The following is a 23,729-nucleotide window of genomic DNA, read 5'->3' as shown; positions in this document are numbered from 1 at the left end:
GGTGCCCCACACCCCTAGCCCCTATGGGTAAGACGGCCCTGCATACACATCCCCAACATTCACACTGTTTTGTTACTGTATGGTGACCCCTTTTGATCTGTTCTCCTCAGTGCCATTTTCTTTAGTCTCCTCAAGTGTGATTGGCTGCGATGACCCACAGGTTGTTCATGACATCATTACTTCAGATGTAACATCATGACATCATTATCAAAATCACTTTGGCTGCCACAGCCACTCGGATTCAAGGGCAGTGTGGCTGAGGACTATGAGGGGAAATATGATGAAGAGAAACAGTGCTGAGAAGAACAGCAAAGATTGGACAGGTGTGTGTTTACAATTTTTGCAGGAAATCCACTGAAATTAGAAAGCACTTTTCAATACTCTTGAGGAACATGAAAACAAGTGAGTCATGACAGAAACACCAAAAGAAACTCCCCAAATGAAGGAGTTTGTGTTTTATATATTCAGAAATATCACCACCTTTGCAGCAGACTGAAGTTGAGAACTTTATTGTCTGTCCACCACTACATTTGGCATAGTATCTAGAATAACTCTACAGCCACAATGCTGTGCACACTAACAAGGGAACAGTGGTAGCTAGTGAGGTAGGGTTGAGCAGGTTACCTCTCATAACCCTCAGTCCTACACCACCAGCTGCTACTGCTGGAGAGTAAGTCCTAATGAAGGCAGTGAGCCTTATTTTCATATCAACACGCAGTAAGACATGTGTATAAGTGGAGTCAGGAGGTTTAAAGGCAGCAACGGACACTGTCAGTATATGATAAGACTTTCACAAAGAAATGGCAGCAGAACACAAACAGACAAGGGGGAGGGACCAACAGCACCCAGAAGGGTTTCACTTCCTCCATTAGGGTTTAGGAAAAAGGACCATCAGGACCTGAGGGCAGAAATAGCAAGAAATGGGCTGCCCTTCATCTTGGTTTCGGAACACATTCATAATAAGCAGCAACAACCCCCTGAGTTTCATCCCACTCCCCTTCCTCTGTTTTTTCATTCATTCAGCGCCATCTCAAACAAGTTACTGCCTAATTGTAAGTGAGCAAAATGTTACGAAGCCACTCCAGTTTTAAACGCATGATGTGATTTGGTCTCCAGTGCAGCTGTACTTGGCATTTGTTGTGAGCTCTTCTAAATATATATTTGCAATGCCTTCATAGCATATCTTCCTATTCCCTGCTCCCCTGCCCTCCATTCCATAAAACCACCCACCTTATAAGGAATATATGAACACCTGGAAGTTGTTCTGAGTCACCTTATTGTTGGATGTGAAGCCTCAAGGATCTGCATTTCTGACTGAAAAAAAATATCCCTCCCTAGAGTTAATAAAGGCACTGAGAGCAGGAGGGCACTTAGCCAACCTGTCACTTAAACTTCCAGATGCTGCACTAGCTGGATTATTTTGACGCTGTAATATTTTGTGCTGTGCTGAATTTTGCCCTCACAGTTCTAGAGAATCATTGCTCATAAGGAAAAGGCTGCCCTCCTGGTCTCTTTCTCAGGATTCTAGAGAACTTATTTTATAATTTTGTTTGAGCATTTAAAAAAATGTTCCTTAATTATGAGGGAGGTGAGGGGTGTTTAGGATTGAGTGAGTGCCCCCTTTCATTGTACAACCATCTCTGGGTCTTCTGCAACCTTCACTTTCTGGGAGCCCCACAATATGCTTGGCTGGGCTTTCCTATTAGAGTGGGCACTCCAGAAGGCTGCAGAGTGCAGGCCACCAGAGACGTTATTTGTAGAATAAAAGAAAGGACAAACATCCCTTGGACATCTTGAAAGAAAATAGTCACCCTCTTTTCTGCCTTGGTCAGACCACACGTGGAGTACTGTGTCCAGTTCTGGGCACCACAGTTTAAGAAGGATATTGACAAACTAGAACATGGACAGAGGAGGGCAACCAAGGGTCTGGAAACCAAGTCTTATGATGAATAGTTGAGGAAGTTGCTTATGTTTAGCATGGAGAAGAAGAGACTGAGGGGAGATACGATAGCCATCTTCAAATAGCTAAAGGGCTGCCACATGGAGGATGGAGCAAGCTTGGTTTCTCCTGTTCTGGAGGTTAAAACCCGAACCAATGGATTCAAGTAACAAGAAAAAAGATCCCAACTAAACATCAGGAAGAACTTTGTGACAGTAAGAGCTGTTTGAGAATGGAACAGACTCCCACAAGAGGTAGTGGACTCTCTTTCCTTGGAGGTTTTTAAGCAGAGGCTAGATGGCCATCTGTCATGTATGATATAGTTGAAATTCCTGCATTGCAAGGGGTTGGAATAGATGACTCTCAGGATCCCTTCCAAATCTACAATTCTATTTTTCTATGATTCTATACCCCCTATGTGGCCATTTCTTCTAACCAAATCAGCTCCCCAGAGTGATATTCTGCCCCAAAGCAGAATCACATACAGATTTATGTGGAAAGAAAATATAGCATTATTCTCAGTGCATTGCAATAATAAAAAAACAAACAGAATCATAGGTATAAAATCCTGCATCCATAGCAACAATCGGCAAACCTCCCACGAGTGTCAGCAAGATATATATTGTCTGCTTTATCTGTTATGGAGTGTAATTCTCAATATTGACCATTAGATTCTAAGGGAACAAAGCTAGATCTTTAGGCCTGTGTTTGTTAGTGGCTCACTAGCCTGTCACACAACACTTCTTGGGCCAAACTAGATGCCATTAATAATTATATGAATTCTTATTTTAGAGTAAACAACATGTAGGCACAGGGGTGCCTGATCCAGATCAAGGGGAGGCAATGAGTGCTTAATCCTTTGCTCTCTGATGAAGTCCAGTTCCTAATTGCACTTCTCCCATGCTGGCTCTTTGCACTGTATGGAAGCATTGCAATTCTACTCAGGTACACGGGGCCAGGATAAGAAAGAGTCAGCATGATACTGTCAGTACTCTATGAATAACCACGAAGTGCTCAGTAATAAAGCCACAGGAAATAGGAGTCCGTATAAGACTGCCTGCGGACTTCCTGTACTGAGAAGGAACAAGGGAAGGTGCTTTACTTCAATCTGCCCTTATGCTGACTTAGACTACTTGGAGGGGTGGATCTTGCCACACTGACCAAAAGAAGTGGACTAGATCTGGTTTAATTGACTAAATTAGGGAATCCCAAAGGTTTCTAGATTGCCTAACTTGAACTGTAATCCACATAAAACCATGCAATGAGAGGTCACTGGATGATTCACTATTGTGGAATAGCCATGCTTTGCTCGCTCATTGTTCCTGGCACATCTGTATGAACAAAATGTCCCCCTTCTCATCTTTCACCTCAGCTTCCCCCCACCCCACCCCCAGAGCTCAGAAAATCTGGCATTAGCTGCATGCACACTATATATTTAAACACATGGCTGTCCCCCAGCACCCATTAAAAAGTAAAGTTCCCATGATTCTTTGGAGGAGATCCATGTGCTTTGAATGTGCTTTAAAAGTATGGTGTGTACATAGCCTTTGTTATCCCAAAGGAATAACACTTTCCCCAGGTATAGATAGTCTAAAGCAGGGGTCAGCAAACTTTTTCAGCAGGGGGCCAGTCCAGTGTCCTGCAGACCTTGTGGGGGGCCGGAATATATATATATATATTTTGGGGGGGGATGAATTCCTATGCCCCACAAATAACCCAGAGATGCATTTTAAATGAAAGCACACATTCTACTCATGTAAAAACACCAGGCAGGCCCCACAAATAACCCAGAGATGCATTTTAAATAAAAGGGCACATTCTACTCATGTAAAAACACGCCTTAGTTTGCCTACCCATGGTCTAAAGCATAGCTTTTCTTGCAGGCTACGGAAGATATAGATTTCTCTAGCCATTTTCTCCTCCGTCATTTGTCACTCTTCTCTAGGAATCTAGGCTCTCACTTTTAGAGAAAGGATTGGATACTGTGACAAACAAATTAATTTTTAAAAAATCCATAGTTTGCCATGCAGTCAAATGATCATTAATCAATTCAAAGCCATTTTTTCTTAACCCAAACCGAATATTTCATGCGGATGCTGAATTATTTTGTTTTTGATGACTATGAGTGATATCCGTCAGGAAATGTGCTTGCAGTTGCTCTTGATCAAAGATACCTGGAACATTTTTACCTGCCCTGACATCTGCAAAATATTAAATCACTCAAATGTATTAAATGGCAAAAATAATATATGATCTTTTTTTGCCTTCTGCCTTTTCTAAAAAAAAAAGCTTTTGTGTAACATGTCCACCACCCCCAAACAATGGAATGTCCCCATTCCATCTCCAATGTCATCAAGGTCTCTTCTACCTTGGAAAGAGGCCAGACTTGTTACCTTGAGTCTGCCAGTGGCGAAGGACTGAAAAGTGCTCTTATTTGCTCAAGTGTAATTTGTGAAGAAAACTGCAATTTGGGCTATATAAAACTCTTTCGGAGGGGGGAAGAAATTATTCACAGAGATGGTCTTTAGCGTACTAGACTACGGGGGTACTGCATGCTGACCAAACATAGTTGTAAAATAATGAAATAAATTGAATTCAGGGTTGCTTATTGCTAGGATTACTATTATTATTTTGGTTAAAGCACCTTGTCATCATATCAGGTATGATCCGCATAAAAAGAAAAGAGTCAAGGAATTTGTAGCATAGTGAAGCCAACACTCAACAGTGCCACAATCCATAGTCATACATTTCGCCTAATACAAACACACATACGGATCCCTTCGAACCACCACTTTACATCTTGTTTCATAAATCTGTCTCATTTTATGCATGGGGGGTAACAAGCATGCAAGGGCTATTCAGTGAAGTTTTTAATGTTTAATGTTTTATTATGTTTTTATATATGCTGGAAGCCATCCAGAGTGGCTGGGGAAACTCAGTCAGATGGGCAGGGTACAAATAATAAAATTATTAGGTAAAGGTAAAGGGACCCCTGACCATTAGGTCCAGTCATGTCCAACTCTGGGGTTGCGGCCCTCATCTCACTTTATTGGCCGAGGGAGCCGGCGTACAGCTTCCGGGTCATGTGGCCAGCATGCCTAAGCTACTTATGGAGAACCAGAGCAGCGCACGGAAATGCCGTTTACCTTCCCGCCGGAGCGGTACCTATTTATCTACTTGCACTTTGACGTGCTTTCGAGCTGCTAGGTTGGCAGGAGCAGGGACTGAGCAACAGGAGCTCACCCCGTCAAGGGGATTCAAACCGCCGACCTTCTGATCGGCAAGTCCTAGGCTCTGTGGTTTAACCCACAGTGCCACCCACGTCCCTATAAAATTATTATTGCTGTTGTTATTAAAAATGTACCCCAATATTTGCACTCAGAAGATACTAAAGAGCAGGCTTCCTCAAACTCGGCCCTCCAGATGTTTTGAGACTACAATTCCTATCATCCCTGACCACTGGTCCTGCTAGCTATGGATCATGGGAGTTGTAGGCCAAAAACATCAGGAGGGCCGTGTTTGAAGAAGCCTGCTAAAGAGCTTCCACATTCACTTCTGTGAAGGAAACAGGACTTGAGGTGGGGTTTGCACATAATTCTTCTAGCTCTAATCATGGTTTGAGGAAGAAAGACCATCTTTTCCCTTTTCAGAATGAGGCTATTTCAGCTACCCAAACCTAGAATGACAAGGACCTTTTCAAGCTGGATGAGAAAAGGCTTGATCGGTAGTGATCATAATAAGAGGAGATACCTCATTTGCTCACATTCCATCATTTAATCTGATGTTGTTTTCAGTGTCGGCAAGGCAATTGTCACTAACCAATGGACTTAATTTATTCATTGCTAATATGGAGAGACTATCAGTCATAAGAAATAAACAAATATACTTCCTTTCATAATTATGCCTTGAAGAAAGTCATAGAAATCTGTGTGCTTTGAAAGAAGCTTCAAATGATAGAAAAGAATTCAGGAGGAGGTTTTTTAAATAATTTTTTGGCTAATCATCAACAGCAAAGTTCAAGAGTATTTTTTTTTTAAGCCAATAGCTTCAGGCTTACTTTTTCTAATTTTAGGTTCTTCTTATTTGGTTCAGTGAACTGGATCACTTTTAATGGTTCACTTAGTTGCGACTGCTATAGAAACTACAGTGTGGAAAATGTATTTTCTTAATGTACTGCAGTCACCTGCATAGTTGGAGTCATTCTGAACTTCACCAGTGTTTTCAAAGGCAAAAGCAATACGGAGCTGTTTGTGTGTGTATACGCAGTTGTGTGCATGCACACAACCCACACGTAGAACACTTAACTGGACAATTCAAACATTTACATTTCCAGCTGCTAAATACTGCATGTCTTTGTTCATTTTGCTTATGTTTTCCAATGCTGAATAAAATAAACTATACCTTTAATTTTGCAACAAAGCTACTCACATTACCATTTTAAACAAAATGTTGAAATCAGTTGAATCAAAAGTGCTCTCCATTTAATATCAAAGCTATCAAATGTTAAATGAATTATGTAACTTACACTTTTGACTATTATGGGTTTTTTATTATATAATTTTAACTACGTTTTCTGTTTTGCAATTTAAAATACTCATTTTACATCCTTAAGATATCAGTTACTTCCCTTCTTCTCTTTCCATTGTTCATTTTATATATCATAAATCCCTGCATATTTTACAAAAACTATACCAATCAGTATTCTATTATTGCATCCATCAAAACTTATTTACACTGTTGAATTTGTCTTAATGCTGCCAGCGTTTTCAGCTATACACAATTATTTCCCATATATTCCATAAACATTTTCCAATCGTCTTTAAACATATGCTCTTCTTGTTCTTTTATTCTATATGTTAAGTCTGCAAGTTGTACATATTCTGTCAACTTAAGTTGCCATTCTCCTTTGGTTGGGTTAACTATTACAGTTTTTTTTGCACATGGGCCACCATCAGCTTTTTTGGAATTCTTTTGGACTTGTTCATCTAGCTCAGCTGTTTCCAACCTTCTTCCCTCCAGATGATTTGAACTACAACTCACATCAGCTCCAGCATACACTGCATACAAAATGTGTTTATTGGGCAAAATTCACATTAAAATGCTAGTGAATTTTCCTGAGCATTAAAAAAAGAAAGAAAAAATGCCCCATTGCTGCAGAAATCTGAAGAGCTAAGGGCTCATCCAGACTTCCTTTTTGCAGTGTGCTTTCCAGGCACACGTCAGTGCTCTAAAGCTTCATGCCCAAGCATTATTTTTGTTTGTTTGTTTTTTGGCCCAGTGCATTTTACCACTGAATCCACGAAAACAGCAAATGCCGTTTGAACTGATGCAGTGGAAAAACATGGATTTTCCCATGGAAAGTGCCGGAACAAACACACACACCTGCTCAGACACAGAGCTGAAAAGCCATATGAAAGAAAGTTGGAATGAACCCCAGATTTCAGATTGGGAACTGGAGAGAACCTTCCATCCCTTTGCTAGCATGATACAGCCTTTTAATCCACTGCGAATGCGCAAATCTAAAGTTCTAGTTTACCCTTGAATCCTTCCTGCAAACAGTGACAGTTTGTAGGCACTGCAAGTCAAACAGTCAAAGATATTTGGATGGCATGTTTTGTGTACAGGTACCAAAGGCTCTTCCAGATGAGTTGCTTATACAGCATTTGCATTGATTTGCTTGCACAAAGCTCACATTGTGGTTTGACTATTGAGCATTTGTTCTGATTTTTTAATGGGATGGTTATACAACAATGAGCATTCAACCTGATTTGCTCGTGAGGTATTTATACATCATCCTGTTAACCATTTGTTCATTCCACACTTCTCAGTTCTTTCCCACGTTGATTTCCTAACCACAAAAAGTCCATTCAAAATGTGGATTTGTTGCACTAGGGTGACAGAGTGCTTTGATTCATTTTAATTGTGCAGACCTAAATTTCTTGGCATGTGCTTGAATCTCTTCTGCAGAACACTTTCTGGAGCTACTCTGTGTCTCTGCAAGACCTATGTGATGTTCTTGAACATCTGCAGAGCAAGTCTGCCAAAGGTGAGTGAAACAGTCCAAGTCTCACAGCGAAATGTATTTGGGTGGTATGGTTTGGGCACAGCTACCAAAGCAGTATAAAGAGTTATTAATCCTTTCTCTCCTTTAAATATCCCTTTCACTGAAACATATGAACAATGTTGTGAAAAGACACCTCCCACCTCCTACAATTCCTTCTTGGACTCCTGGTATTTATTTATTTTTTAAAAAGTTGGGCTTGTAAATGCAGGTGTACAGGGACTTGTTTTTAAGCCAGACCAGTTTTATTAGATTCCCTTTCATGTCGCACCTTGTGAAAATAAGTGCGTGCACTTATCTCACTATGATGGATTTCTCTCGGTTGCTGGCTGTCAAGAAAACTTGTTAGTTACAGCGCACCCATCAAGCTTTATTTATGGCTTGGCTTTGAAAGATGACCACATCAGGTGCCTGCCCAGCTCCTTTATGAAATGTTAAGACAACAGAAATAGTGTATGCTCCTGTAATACAATATTCTCCTGCAATCCCATAGAGAACTTAATGCACAACCTGGGAGTTGCAACTTTTTTGACTGACCGTCCCTTTACTTGGAATAAAGTGGTTTATTGATCGTGCTAGCTGGTCGGCTGCAACATCTCAAAGTTGGGATGTACCACAATTTGAACCCATTTCACCATCATGGGATAACCCAGACCACTTGCTGCTTACCAGATGATAGACTTTAACTCGGTCCAATCACATGACAAATTAATAATTCTTCTCTCCTCTGGCCTTTGGAGTCCTTCATCTTTTTATAGAATGTATTTTTTATATAGAATAAAGCTAGAGAATGTGTGTATACATATATGTATACGTGTGCGTGCGTGTGTGTGCATGCGCACACACATTATCACAAGTGTTTATTTTGCTAATGACTACAAAAGAACTGGGGGGAGGGGCAGAAAAAAGCAGCTCCACTTGAACAAAATCCTAAAATGTTGTAATGTCTGTGTGGAAAATCATGAGGCCCAATAAAAGTTTTATGTGCCTATATGAAGCAGAATGCTGCTCTAGATTTATAACATATGGTACCCAGTGTTATGATTATGGTTCTGTTATATGGATTGTGGCCATGCCTGCACAGTGATATTTTTGTTTGACAAGCTTCCGCAGGAGGTGAGGATGGGCAGTTCAAACAGTAACTGTGAGGATGGATGGTCACTTTTTATTAAGCCCACAGAGAACAATGAACCTGTCATACAAACCATTCCTCATAACTGCAGCCTGGCATGCCTCTGCAGGCTTGTTTAAAGTGAACTGAACAATCAAACACCAAGATGCAATCACTGTGAAGAATTATCTGGGCTTTGGTCCCTGAGATCTGCCCCTCCTGGGCTTGGTAGTTACTTGCTCTCAATGACAGGAAGGCATGGCTTTGATGAACTGAAGTGTCTGCAGGGGGAGAGATGGAGCACATAGAACTCTGGGTTTAAATATGCCGATGCAAAGGCCAAATCTGTGGCTTTGCAGTCTGCTAAAACTCAGTGCATTCGGTTTTGTGTGCACCACCACACCTCATGCAACTACTTTGCTCAAGCTAGCAACAAATGACACCATGTTCAAGAGGGTAATCTAAAGGGACTTTAGTAAAAGAGTGGCTAGCCATGCACACAACAGTTGTGTAACTTGGCCTGAATGTTAGCTTTCAGGGTTCCAAGAGCTGTCCTTCACTCTTGCAATTGGAAATGTGTTTGCTAACAGTGTCACCGCCTTGTTTTGAGTGGAACTCACTGAATGCTGAATGGAATGGAATGGAATGGAATGAGAGTTGTGGGGCATCATCACTTAACTGACCTCCTGGCAGATGGATCACTGCTGCTTACTGGGAGGTAGAGCTGGAAGGGCAAGGCAGCAGGACGGTGAGTTCTGTGAAAGCAGCAGGAGCACCATTGGTGCTCTTGCTGGTGTGTTTGCACAGCGCCAACCAGCTGCCAGCTGTAACTCAGTTGCCATAGGTCAGGTGAGCACCACCACTCTGCCACCTGCTACTGTGGATAAATTGTAACTCATTTAGAAATTATATAAAAGTTGTGCTAATTCCAAATTAGCAGCACAGACCATTACTAGATGGCAAATGCCTTCATATCCTAGCTAGTTCAACTATTGGCTGTGAAACATTGCCTCCAGCTATTACTATCTTGTTTCTCTTTTCTTGTTTCAAAAAAGTCAAAGTGTTACCATGGGACTGAAGGAAGCTAATGTTAAAAGAGATGAATCTCAGCATAAACTTGCAATTTAGAAACGTGTGTTGGCAGAATGAGAAAATAAGGGCAAATATACTTGATGATTGGCAGAAAGTGACATGCAATGAATTCTCCACCTCTTAAATTGGTCTGATTTTGCTATGAGAATAGCGAGTTCAAATGCAGCAGTTCTTTTGGTCAAACGCATCTAACGTTCCCTCTCAGAATGCAGATTTAAAGTGAATGGGTGTCATATAGACAGAGATATCATATATGACAGGCATTCACAATGCACATACAAATATCATTGAAGAAAAAAATGTGATACTGAATTTGCTTGGTCTTGGGCAGCAACACATTCCCCTCTTCCTTCGCTGTTGTACAACTTATTGCTAGGATGAGTTTGCAATAAAAATTCCACCGAAGCCTTAGAAATCTAGGGTTTATCTTGTAAATCAATACATGGTTTTGGATATCTTATCTACCACACCCTCAAATTTGTGAAACATTCAGATCAGTAGCTTACAGACTCTATGTACACTATGTATTCATGGGACACCCCACCTCCTTAAGCTCTGAGAGTCTCTCTCCCATTGTCAAGAAGGAGACCTACCAAAGAAAACTAAGAAAAATACACACACACAAAACCCTGGGAAGTTCTTTGTTTCTTTGTCTCTTCTCTATACCTCTAGACACCTCTTAAGATGTCACAATCAAATTTCATGTTCCCGAGATCAATGAGATTTATTTATTGTATTTGTTTGGATATAGTTGGGTGCCAATTGGAATTCCAGAAAGCTGGAGGAGAAATATAGGAAGCCTGGTTTCTAACTGGTGCTCATTGATAGGGAGACAGTAGGGGTGAAGGATGGGGAGCTTAGCACTGTGCATCATGGCAAAGCCAATCTCATGCTCTTGCTGCTCCTCACAGTTCTGAGTTCCCTTCCCCTCACCCCTCTCCTCTTGGGAAACACCAGCAGCCCACTGCGTTGGGAAGCTGGAGAGCAAGGGGGCCTCACCAGGGCTGTGTCAAGGACCACTTCTGGGTGACAGACTCAGACCCACCCTGTCAACTCTGGCAAGTCAAAGGAAGAAAGGAGGGTGGGAAGGGAATACCTGGGAAACAGGAGAAGCATCAGCGTTTGTTTCAAAGGCTTCTGCTTAGCAGTGGACCCCCAGCTGGTGCCTGACTATGCTGCCTGTTGATGCTGGTCATACATCTCAGCGCTGCATAGCTTTGAAACTTGGCCAAGATTAAGTTTAAACAATGCCTTGAAGCCCATGAGCAGCTACATGCAAACACCTGACCCTCCTATTGCCTTAGCAACTGCATGCATATCTAAAGCATTTTCTGCACACTTCAGAAATACCTTCTTTTGGAAACTTGAGTCATCCAAAAGACGTTTGTATTCAAAATAAGCTAGCCTCATATTTGCTGGATTCTGAAAAGGCAAAGTATTTGTCAAGCATAATGCAGCAGTGTTTTGTGAAGAAATTTTGAGGTAACTTGGAAGAAACACAACAACTTCTCTGTTTCTGCGTCCACTTGTAGGTAGAAACTGTTAGCTCACTGAATACAGCAGAAGAATTAAATGATTTGCATATACTGCCTTCTATTGCTTTCAGTAAATGTTAACAATATGTGCCCTTACCTGCAATGATTGGGAAGACTAAATAAAGATTGGGGAACCTCAGGCTCAAGACCTGAGTGTGCTCATCCACAACTCTCTGTTCAGCCATCAGGCCTCAAGTGAGTAAACTCTGGCCCACCTGCCTCTGTGTGTATGGAAACCTTTGGTTTTTGTTTGGCTGGGATGTCTTACAGAAGTATAGTTTTGCCTCTCACTCTGTCCATCATTGGCCTGCAGCTCTCAGCAGGCTGCCCTTTTCAGATTGTGGCCCTCAGGGTGAAAAAGCAGGGGGGTTTCAGCTGGAACTCAGCTAAACTCAGTTTCAGCACCTCTCAGGTGGGTGCCATTGCCATTCTAAGAGAACAAGGGTGATTTATGGCACCCCTTTTTCTAGAAACCCTGATCAAAGGGGTCTCTTGAGCATCTTGAGGTGCTTCTAAGCATACAGGGAGAGCATGCAATTTCTGCTTCTGTCTGCAGGATAAATGCAGCTCTAGAAGATTCCTGACTTTTAGGATCATATTTTATATATACCGGATGCTGTATTGTGAGGTGAGATGACAGGGCTGCTGTGATCCAGTCATGTGGAATTTCCTGGAACTATCTCATAGAATAACATCTTATATCCTCTGAAAAACCTCTGTTTTTCTTTCAATATCCAAACAAGAACAACAGTTTCAAAAGAAAACAACAGCAACAACATCATGAACTGTAAGACATGCAGTCTGGTCCTGCAGTTACTGATATGACACTCAATATATTCATGAATATATTTACGTCTTACTTTGTATGTTTTGTTCCTTTGTTGTCAACCATTGTTGTTTTGTGTTTGTGTTTGTGTATACAGGCCCCCCCCAATGTATTAAAATACTGTGGAAACAAGGTTTTAAAACCATTTACTTTAGGGCTCTGATAAACCATGAGCCTGTGATGTATTCATATTTGCTTTCCAATTATGTAAGACATCAATATTTGGGCAAGATATTTAATGGCTGCCATTTACTCTTCACTCCTGGCACTTTAGTAAGTCATCAAAGGGAAGCTGTGATTCTCAAATCACTCTGTTTGACACTGAGGTTGCCAAAGATGTCACATACTTTAAAGACATTGGGATGGGAAAGAGAAAGAACAAGGGCATCTTTCCTTCCTCCTGAAACTGTGGGAGCTGTAACATGCTAATTGTTTTATTGTTATATGTTCTCTCTCTTTCTCTTTCTCTGTCTCTCTCTGTGGGGGGGGGCTCTGGAGATGGGAAAAGGTGAAGGATTTCATTCCCCCCCTTTCCTCCCACCTAAAATCTCCCCACAGAGTTCAGAGAGAGCCCTTTCCCCCTTCTTTTTAGCCTCACATCCATGCCTATAAGCTGTTAAGACCTTAAATGGCCCAATCCCCCTTCACAACCATTTTCCTTCCATTTGAGTGGAGGCTGGTCCACTAACCTTACTCTGCCCTCAGTCAACCCCACCTGCATGACTTCTTTCTTACTATCATCAAGAGAATGGCACTGCCTGTAGCAGCTTCCTCTTCCATGTTTTCCCTTGTAGAACTTAGCAGGGAAGAGGATGGGGACAAAACTAGAGTTAGCTGGCTCTGCCTGTCATTAGTTCTGGCTCCACCTGCTGTTGACCTCCTGGCCTTTCATCCTACCAGTCCAAATGGGCATCAGTCCCTGCTGTTTTGTATCTTCCACTGAAACCTTCAGAATTTCACAGGACTTCTGGATATGGATCCTTGTTGCACCCCCCCTTTTAAGGACACTTTTATCTTTTAATTTTCTTCTTCTTCTTCTTAGCCTATCTGAGGAGTACCATGAGCATCCAAAAACTACTTGTTTTTGGCTGCCTACCTTTTTACTGCCAAACTGAGAGGCACCAGACCACCCAAGTTCCATATTCAAATGACTGATGATACTGACCCTGCTGGCAAATTATTTATTTGTTAGTTTATTTTGTTCCATTTAAGGATCCTTTCCTAGGAAACATCTCAAAGGGATTTAGCAATAACACACCAGCAATCCAAACATATACAAAACAATTTTATATATAAAGACCATTTCAAAGGTAAAAACAATTTCAAATCCTATACATAGATGGGGGGAGACGAGGGGAACTCCACTTAAAAGGTTTGTCGAAGGTCTTCAGCAGGTACTGAAAAACAACAGAGGTGTGCTTGAAAGGAAATGAACTGTGACCCCTGGTTTTGATTACTTGCAAGTTGCTGTACAGAAGTGGTAAAAACAGAGGGGTTTTCAAGGATTTTAAATCACCTTTGTGCCTTATGATTTCTTTTTTTAAAATGCCAGAAATGTCAGTATAATCTCCTCTGCCATTAGTAATTAGAAATATAACAAAGCTTTCGTTTCCCTGGTGAACTCTGTTTCACACATAACCTGCTGAATTTATTTCTTCCGTGTAAACTGACATTTACCTACCTGTCATCATGAATCTACAGTGGCTGTGGTGAAAAAGCAAGCCAAGAAACCTATCAGGCCACCAAAGCTGGGAAGATCCAGACAGATAAAAAGCACTGTGGAGAGGGGGAAGGTATCCACCAGCTCAGGGATTAGGGAAAGGGGAGAAATTAAATACAGTTCACATTTGAAAGCGAATCTACCCAACTTTCCAAAACAATATGTTCTTCCAAGTCCACACTTCTTTGAATTTTTCAGCAGAGCTCTCCAGCCATGTATCTAAATCATGCATAAAATTGGACTGTAAAGGACTGTGAAGCAGCTTGCAATCATTATTCTAAAATATCAGAGTATTGTGTCACGCAAAGCCACCTTTTACAGAAGAAAATAATCTGTGGTTACCCTAAAGCTCCTTGACTATGGGCATGTCTATGCCTGCTTTTGTGCTGTTATTTGGACCTGGAGGTGCAGATTGAAGATGACAAGAACGCGCCCCCCAGCCTCACTGTTGTGGTCCAAAGGAAAGCAGAACAATATGTTTGGTGCCAGCTTGGCCACAGAAGTTGCTGGAAGGGGGTGTACAAGACATCACCCAGCCCTAATAATAATGATTAGGGACTCTACTCTAGATTTGTGCAGGGTTTGCTCCTTAGCCTTTGCTTCTTCCAAGGTGCAAGGCAGCAGAGATTTAGGATCAGAGCTTATCTTCTCCTAGATGGCCTACCTTCCCAGGTTGACAAGCCCCATTTGCCCCTCACTTCCCCCTGCAGCACATGCAGAAACAACCTTCTTGACCCAGTGGTCTCATCCGCCGAATCCCCTGGAGCCTGTCTTCACATGCAGGGGAAGTTCTACCCTCACCTGGTTTAGCTGGCCAGTTGAAGCCATTTCCAGGGTGTGGCTGCTGTCATATGCTAACAGCCTCCAGGAGCCACAAGTGAGAGCTGAGTGCAGGGTAGGGACCAAAGTTGGACAAACTACCTGAGAAGGAGCATGGTGTGTTCCTCCCCCAACACCCCATATACCCCAGGTTCATGACGGAGACAAATAATGCATGTGAGCCTATGAAAACAGGTCACAAAATTCCTTATGTTGGTTTCCTTATGTTCTTTTGCTTCTATGGACCAAAATGACTATTCTTCTGAAGCTGTCATGGTTGACTAAATTGAGTGTTGAGGGAATGATCCGTTTCCCTTTTACATGTCCACATGGTTCTGAAAAACTGCTTAGAGGTGCTCATGTCCTTTCCGAAATTATTTTAGAAGAAGGATACTTTGAGTTTTCAAAGGTCACCTACTAGTGTTGTTTACTACTTTATAATTATTTTCAAATGAGAAGTGAAGGTTCTAATCAGCAGCTTGGCTGATTAATAAAACACAGGAGATGCTCCATTGTCCCAAACTACTTAACGAGAAACTCATTTCTCAAAGCCCTTCTTAATTACTCATGATTACTCGTGAGCAGATTAGCTGTACAACATTTAGTTCATCCACATCTCTGTTTCTCCTCCAGCTGTTCCTCTTCCTTTCAGTTCATAAAAGATGAAGAGTTTTCTTTCCTTTTCACTGTATCATCCATCCTCGTGCCTCCCTCAATTTCTCTCCTAAGCATGGATCCACCTTCACCCATTTAACTATTCAATACAGAAATACCAATAAGGATATTCAGAATGTTAATATGAAATGCAAATTCCACCAAGCTGTAGCTAAGGGAGAGATGGGAAGCAGTGCTGCATTCTTCTCTTATGTCAAGAGACTGGCTGCCATCGGCTCCTCTTCTCCCAGAACAATTTCCCTTTAAGATAATAATTATAAGAACTTCGTAAGTTTAAGAACTGGTATCTGAGTTTTATTTTTTCCTTCTCCCTCCCCACCTTTTTTTTTTAGCATCTTAGCATTTCCAAGGGCATGGGTAATCATATGTTTGTGGGGACATAGAAGAAATGTGATTCTATTTCCTTATCCTTCTACAGGAAGATACAATGGTTGGTGATATTTTATTTAGAAGACCTGTTGATCTCTAGCCAATAGGGGCATATCTTCAAACTTATATAGGGTTGAATCTCTCCAAGGAATCCTGGGAATTATAGTTTGGTAATGCTGATGAACATTCTCTGTTGACCTGTCCCTATCTCCTCCCCTCCCCCACACCAGGTGTGGCGTAGTGGTTAAGAGCGGTAGGCTCATAATCTGGTGAACCTGGTTCGATTCCCCGCTCCTCCACATGCAGCTGCTGGGTGACCTTGGACCAGTCATACTTCTTGAAATCTCTCAGCCTCACTCACCTCACAGAGTGTTTGTTGTGAGGGAGGAAGGTAAAGGAGATGGTTAGCCACTTTGAGACTCCTTCGGGTAGTGATAAAGCGGGACTATTTATAGACTCTAAGATATTCTCTTCCTTCCATTTTTTCCTCTCTTTCCCTCCTTTCCCCTCTTATCCTTTCTACTGAAGCCTTCTAGACATTGAGTTCAAGTGGGCACAGGATTGCAGCCAATGTACATAGTGTTCAATACATGAATATCAGCATTTGCTAAATGGATCAGTTGGAAAGTTGTGAGCTCAGTGTGCAGATAGTTTCCTTCTAGTGAGGAAAGCAGACAAAACTCTGCAGTATGAGTCATTAAGTATATTTAACCTCAGCCTTGTATACCACATATTTGACAGTTTCTGAGATGCCACTGGCAAACACTGGCCATGCAAAAGCCATGTCATGTAGAAAATTCAGAGTTGAATTTTAAACTGGCTCTTTCTTAAAGACGTAAAAATGAAATGTTAATACTTTTATGCGACTATCTTCTGCTAAAGAAGTATGGAATATTAATGCTGGAATTATCTAAAAAAGTATAAATTTCTATTCTCTGCTACTACTCCCCCCCCAATACCCTTGTTATTCCTTTTATATATGTCAGGGATCATAATTAAAGATAATGCATGGACCAGTGGATCTACTCAGTGTAAGAGAACTCCAGTAAAGGTTTCTTTATTCATTAAGTATTTTAAATATCATCTTTCAGAGCATAGTTAAAATATAACATGTACAGTGGTACCTCGGGTTAAGTACTTAATTCGTTCCGGAGGTCCGTACTTAACCTGAAACTGTTCCTATCCTTTAGCACCACTTTAGCTAATGGGGCCTCCTGCTGCCACTGCGCCACCAGAGCACGATTTCTGTTCTCATCCTGAAGCAAAGTTCTTAATCTGAAGCACTATTTCTGGGTTAGCGGAGTCTGTAACCTGAAGCGTATGTAACCTGAGGTACCACTGTATTCAAATTTCATAGGAACATAAGAAGAACCTGTTGGATCAGGTTGATGGCCCAACTAGATCACCATCCTGTTCTCATCGTGGCCAACCAGATGCCTGTGAGAAACCCACAAGCGGGTTTTTGAGCACAAGTTTCAAATAACTTTATTAGAAACACAGCAGTTAGAAACACAACATCTTAAAAGCATGGGTCAATAAAACCTCATTAAAAATGTATTAAAAGCCCTCAGCAATTGTACAAAAAACAAGCAAGCAAAGAAAAGCCCTGCAGCTACAAAAACCTTTAGAGGAAGTCCACACCAACCAAGCATGTTTCCAAGGCCCATTTGATGGCCTGTCTTATAGGGAACCAATTCACTTGGAAGGGGTTCCCTAACTGGAGAGCAACCACGGAAAAGGAATTGTCTCTGTTGTCCCAAAACCAATTTATCGTCTAGGTGGGCAAACAAGCTGGCCCTCTGAAGCTTATCTTAAGAAATGAGCGCACTTCATATTTCCAGTTGATCTTGATAAATGTCCAATCCAGTAAAATTCATCTGCATCTTGAAAAGCATGTAGAGCTGAGAGAGGAAGTGGGAAAGAGTGTCACTCTTTCAACTTCCTTTTTCAACTCTGCGTATTTCTAAAGTGAGAAAAAGGTAATAACCCTTAGCACCTCATGACCAAAGGGGCAGTGAGGTTGGGGGCTCAGAGGCCTTACAGGCACCCTGGAAAGACTTCTAGGGTATCATTAAATTCATGGGTGTCACACTAGTGAGCCCTGTGATAGAGGGACACGCACAGGATGCTATTTTAGTGGGCTGATTTGTGATTGTCATGGTGGCCAGATCCATCAAAGCATATGCAGCAAGATTCTCTACACTTATCATGAATACATGTAGGTTGGGCAGGGGGAGCCTACTGCTATGACACTGGTCCACCCAAGCATTCACTTCAGGCCAACAACCCCTGAAAGAGCTTCAGGACTCAGGTTATTTATGAAAGGAATGTTCAGTTACAGATACAGACTGAACAGATAAGGGTTGTGCCTTCCATCCATTCTTTCCAAACGAGAAAGCCAGTACAAAATTTTATGAAGTCTCCCTCTGCTCCTTCCCCCTACCGCGTTCCATATGAACAGGAACTAAGTGTGTGGAATGCTGCCTTGACAGCAGTTTTAAAAGAGACTATTAGGTTTTCTTTACCTGACCTTAAATTTTCTGGTGAACAGCTCCCTGCAGCTCACTTTTCATCAACATCACTGTCATTAACAGGCTCGTCTTTATTCATGTGTAACAGCAAAATCTCCCATCTCCATTTCTCCCCTTAGGTAAATGTCACCATCCCTATGATTTGTGGTTAGTGATTGCTACCTACAATATCACATTTGTCTTGACTTAGCGGTGCTATGTAATGCGAACATTTTGGTTCCCGTTAGGATGAGTAGAGTCATTTTGTGTTCCCTTGGCATTTTGGCATAACTTGATGTGCGGACAATGCGTCTCATTTAGAGATCTAGAAGCAAGGTGCTTCCCCACACCACTGAACAAACTCTCTCTATCCACGGGAATACCAAAGAGTCATCGGATCCTAGGATCAATGCTGCCTCGTGATGGCGCACTGTTCCAGGGGCATTCCCAAGGGGGAGTGGAAACAGTAGCTTTGAGTCAGCAGCTTTCAAAAGGAGTAATAATAATAATAATAATAATAATAATAATAATAATAATAATAAAAATAAACAAATCATTGCCAACGCCAGCGTTAGCCCCCCTGGTACCTTTTGAAAACTGTTTGTGCCTCTTGAAATTACCTCCCCAGGTCCAGGAGCTCTTTTGTCCTCCCATGTTCTGGCTCAAAATAACAAACATATACGTCAGACCTAGTCCCAAGCCATAAAGGTCTTCAGAGGATAAGACCAGCAGCCTGAACCAGGCTCAGAAATGGACTGGAAGCTATTGCAGCTGCTAGATGCTAAGCACCTTGTCTTAGGGATGGTGGCAAATGGTAGATGCACCTGTCAGGGACTGGGCAGAGGAGGAATGGTGGAGACCACCTCCCCAGCCTGACCCTTCCAGGGAGGAGGAAGAGGAAGATAGTACAGATTTACAACAGGGGGTTGAGGGAGGTAGCAGCTCAGAGGCAGATGAGGGGGAAACTTAGGAAATCATGGGAAAGCCGGGACAACACCCAGCTGACACGTTGTCATTAGAAAACATTCCAGACTCTCCTAGAACCCAGCGAGCCTTAAAAGTAGGAGAGCAGAGCTCAAAGACAGAGGGCACATAGCAGCACCTGTAGAGGAGGTGATGATGACGAATGAGGAAGTGGGAGAGATAGGGGACAATGGAGATTCACCCGGGGCAATGCCATTATCCAAGAGGCAGGCTTCTATAGCCCCTCTCTGTAAAGATTGAAATAAAAAAGGGCTGTTAGAAACTTTTCCTTGTCTTATACTTTCCTGGCTAACCAACTAGGAGCTGCTGATAGCATCCTGACAGCACCATTCCCTATTCCACCACAGGCAGAAAAATGCTTTGGCTGGGCCTCATTCCTACACTTCCAACAAAGACCAAAGAAGGCAAACAACAATTGTCAGCTGGAACTGGGTCACCATAGCCATGGTGTGTTGTGTGCATAGAGATGCTTGATGAGTTTTAATTCTATCAATTCCATTGTATACTTACCTGATCCACAACTCCTGGGCTAATGTGTGAATTGGTATGTACTTATTCATTGGACTTTGCACTTTTCAGCTTAAAGGATGTACCCAAATACATTACAAAATGGATCGAGAAATGTGTACATTGAGATAAAATATGTATTAAAAATGCATTTTGTGATAAAATGCCTAGCATATTACATATTTAACTTTTTATGTAGGGTTTTTTAAAATAAAAAATGCAGGTTAATTCAGAAATGAGTAGAACAAGAATGAATACGTGTGAAATTGGCATGGACTGTAAAATAGGCTGATCGGTCTCTTCCTAGTGCCCTGGTACTTGCATTCTTGAAAGCACCCAAAAAAGACTATTCTATATAGTGCCATTCAGTATCCCTGAAACTTACTGAGACAGATAAGAGCAACCTTCAGTTCTCTGAACTTAGCTAAAACTGTCCACACCTCTCTGAGCCACAAAGATTGTCTGCAGCATCTGCTGAGGAGTTCACAAAAGATTTCCCATGCCCTCTCTACTCACAGCTGGAAAGCCCGAGAAAAGGAGTACCTTTTATGGTATCTTGGCAACTCCACTCTCTCAGAAAAGAAAATGTGTGAAATATGAGAGAGACACACAGAGAGGGAGTTGGAACAAATAAGAACTATATATCTATGCCTTACATTACGTAAGTTATTTTTAGATCCGAATCATATCATTGATTTAGTAAATAAATATAGATGAGTTAACGTCTTACTTTTGACAATCTGCAATCTGTTAACTGTTGGGTACAATATATTTTTTTGTCGGATACAAAAAGAAGAAACTTTTAGTCACTGTCAGATACTGTTTTTAATATTTGCTGCTTCAGATACATTAGAGGTATTCTCATTAGCCACCTTCAGTTGTTTCTTAATACCAAAATGTATTCTAGCTGGGCTATTAAAAGGTTATAGAATCATAGACTTAGAAAGGACCACAAAGGTAATCTAGTCAAACTCCCTGCAATGCTGGAATCTTTTTGCCCATTGTGGGGCTAACAAACCCATGATCCTGAAATTAAGAGTCTCATACTCTACCAACTGAACTATCCCAAGACTTACTGATGGAGAAGATAGTCTCTTAGATGTTAACACCAAGCCAAATGTAGTACTGGGGTTCCCTAAACCTATGCACTAAGGCTGCAATCCCATACACCCTTACCTGGACATACCTAGGACTGCCTTGTGAAAAGAGAGGGATTTTAATGCTCTTCTTGGCAAACTTCCCAGAACAGCAAACTATTGCTTGAAATGGCTCACTGCATGTTATTTGTTAAATGAGGTTTAACGTCTACTCCAGTTACTGAATTTTCCACCTTTTGAGAATCAGTACTAGATAAAGCAAATGTAGCACCTTGTCTCCTAAACTGTTAAATACATTTAAGAAAAACAAACCAGTTGCAGCAACACCTAAACTCCTGATGATGCATGGCTTTAGATATGCAATAATATTGATATGGAAAAGTAGAGAACAAAGGAAATATCAAGAACCTGTTGTGTATGATTAGTCTGTGGTATATTGGACAGGATGCATCCCTTTAAAACGGGATTTTTACTTGCTTCAGTTATAGACGGTAAAAAGCCCCATCCTTGACTCTTGATGCACTTTTAATGAGGAGCACCTGCACACATGCAAGTCTCCCTACATGGAGCTAGGTTCTGACTATCCTATATAATAGCTAAAATGAACCCTGAATGATTAGGATTAGATCATCATAACAACAGTGTTTATGGGAATCATTGCTAAATGTTTCATATTTGCCTGGATTCAACAGGGCTCTTATTAGGCCCTTATTTTATTTGTATAATGTATATATCTCCCCAAATATTCAGAAAGCCTGTTCATAGGTTGTCACTGAAAAACAGACAAAGCAGGCACTTCAGGAGGGGAAGAGTGTTTCACCACCTCCCCAAGAAAGCCCTCTGGAGCGTCATAGATCTCCTGACCTCAGGTAACTTTAACACTACCAGATCATAAGAGCTGGGCAGCTTTTTGCAGGGACCAGGAGCTCCTTTAGAAACCTGGGCTCTAAGCTATGAAGGCCTTTAAAATCTCAGAAGCAGAATTTGTATTGTATCTGGAAACCAACAGGAAGCCAGTGGAAATGTTTCAACGCCAACACGACATGTTCTTGGTGATGTCCCAATCGCTCTGCCATAGCTTCAGAGGCCGTGATCTCTCCCTCTACTTATGACTCTTTCACACACATCCACTTTAGAGGGGGAGACAAAAATGGCTCATCAGTTCTACCTGGGACAGTCCTTTCTCTTGCCAACCCCTCCAACTGACATGAATTTCTGGCCTGCTGTCCTTCCCAGTGAAATTCCTTCCTTTCCCTTTGCTGTGCTTGCCCCCCCAATGCATGAATGCTACCACTCTCGTAGCATCCATGGCCAGAACAATCATTCCATGGGAGAAGTCAGCAACTTCTTGATGGTACAATACCCAACACCACCTCTTCCTACATATACTGTTTTTCAACGTTTTGCTTTCCAGTGTACACTAATACACCAAACAAGAGAAGTGACATGGCAGACATGCACCGGAGTGTTTGTCTTATAACGGGAATTTATTCATACTACACGAACAACATTTGCATTTGAACATGTCTCAGAGCCACATGACAATACCAATCAAAAACCTTGTTAATTATCCATTGAGAAACAGTGCCACTCGATTGCTCGCTCTCTCTCTCTCTCTCTCTCTCACACACACACACACACTTAATGCTATCTTCTTTAATTCCTTACCCATCTGTACTTCAAAAATAAGCAAAGATAAAATGGGCCGGTACTTTAGGTTTGAGGAGTTCTTGGCCCAGTTTCACAAAGCTGATCTCAGCTTCGTTCTTTCCTTTGGATCTGAGAATATCCAGTGACAAAAGAAAGAGAAAGCTCTTATCAAAATTGCATACCCATTTTGACCTTGCTGTTTGTCAGTACAAAACACAAGTTTGTATCTTGAGTGCTTGCCTCATAACTTATTTGCAAGCACTGCAAATAAAGCTGCTGGCTTTAAAAAATGGTAAACAAAAGGAGGGCGGGATGAAGAAGAAAAGCAACACAAATGTGAGGAACTCTCTCCTGCCTCAGTTGTAAGTCTCCTTAAAAAACCGCAAGCATATCCTTGATTTTTTTGTTTTTGTTTTTTCCCCACTGTACAAGAAAGTACATGCAACAATAAATATGACTGTATTTAGCTGGTGAGATAATTGATTTTAATTATTATAATTTAATGGCTCATTACATATCCTTCTGTCATCCATGCCTCACTGTGATTCCCCCACCCCTTTGCTGTGTTTCCTTTTCTTGCGTGGGGAAAAAAGTGCCAATGCTCTATTTTCTTGCAAATGTTTAAACTTAGAATTCCATTTGCATGTTGCGTCGTCTTCTTCTTCTTAGCAAAGGAATAATCTGAGTTTGTTTTGTTCTAATGTGTAAACATCATTTGTATAAGTGTCTGAAGGTCTCAGTTATTTTTCTTCTAAAGCTCCTGGAAATTTAGCAACACAAGCATTTTCTACAATGGTGTAAAAATCCTGGGAAAGTTTCATTCTGCTAAATGCC

General features: G+C 41.5%; 1 protein-coding gene across 13 annotated transcripts in view; it reads right to left on the bottom strand.

Moving 5' to 3' along the window:
* Positions 1 to 23,729, bottom strand: part of GLRA2 (glycine receptor alpha 2) — a 114,529-nt gene that overhangs the window by 23,045 nt on the left and 67,755 nt on the right. The gene's annotated exons all lie outside the window — the stretch shown is intronic.

Source organism: Podarcis gaigeae, assembly GCF_964106915.1.
Source record: "Podarcis gaigeae genome assembly, chromosome: 4".
In the NCBI taxonomy this organism is placed as follows: domain Eukaryota; kingdom Metazoa; phylum Chordata; class Lepidosauria; order Squamata; family Lacertidae; genus Podarcis; species Podarcis gaigeae.
This window is presented reverse-complemented; position numbering and strand designations above follow the sequence as displayed.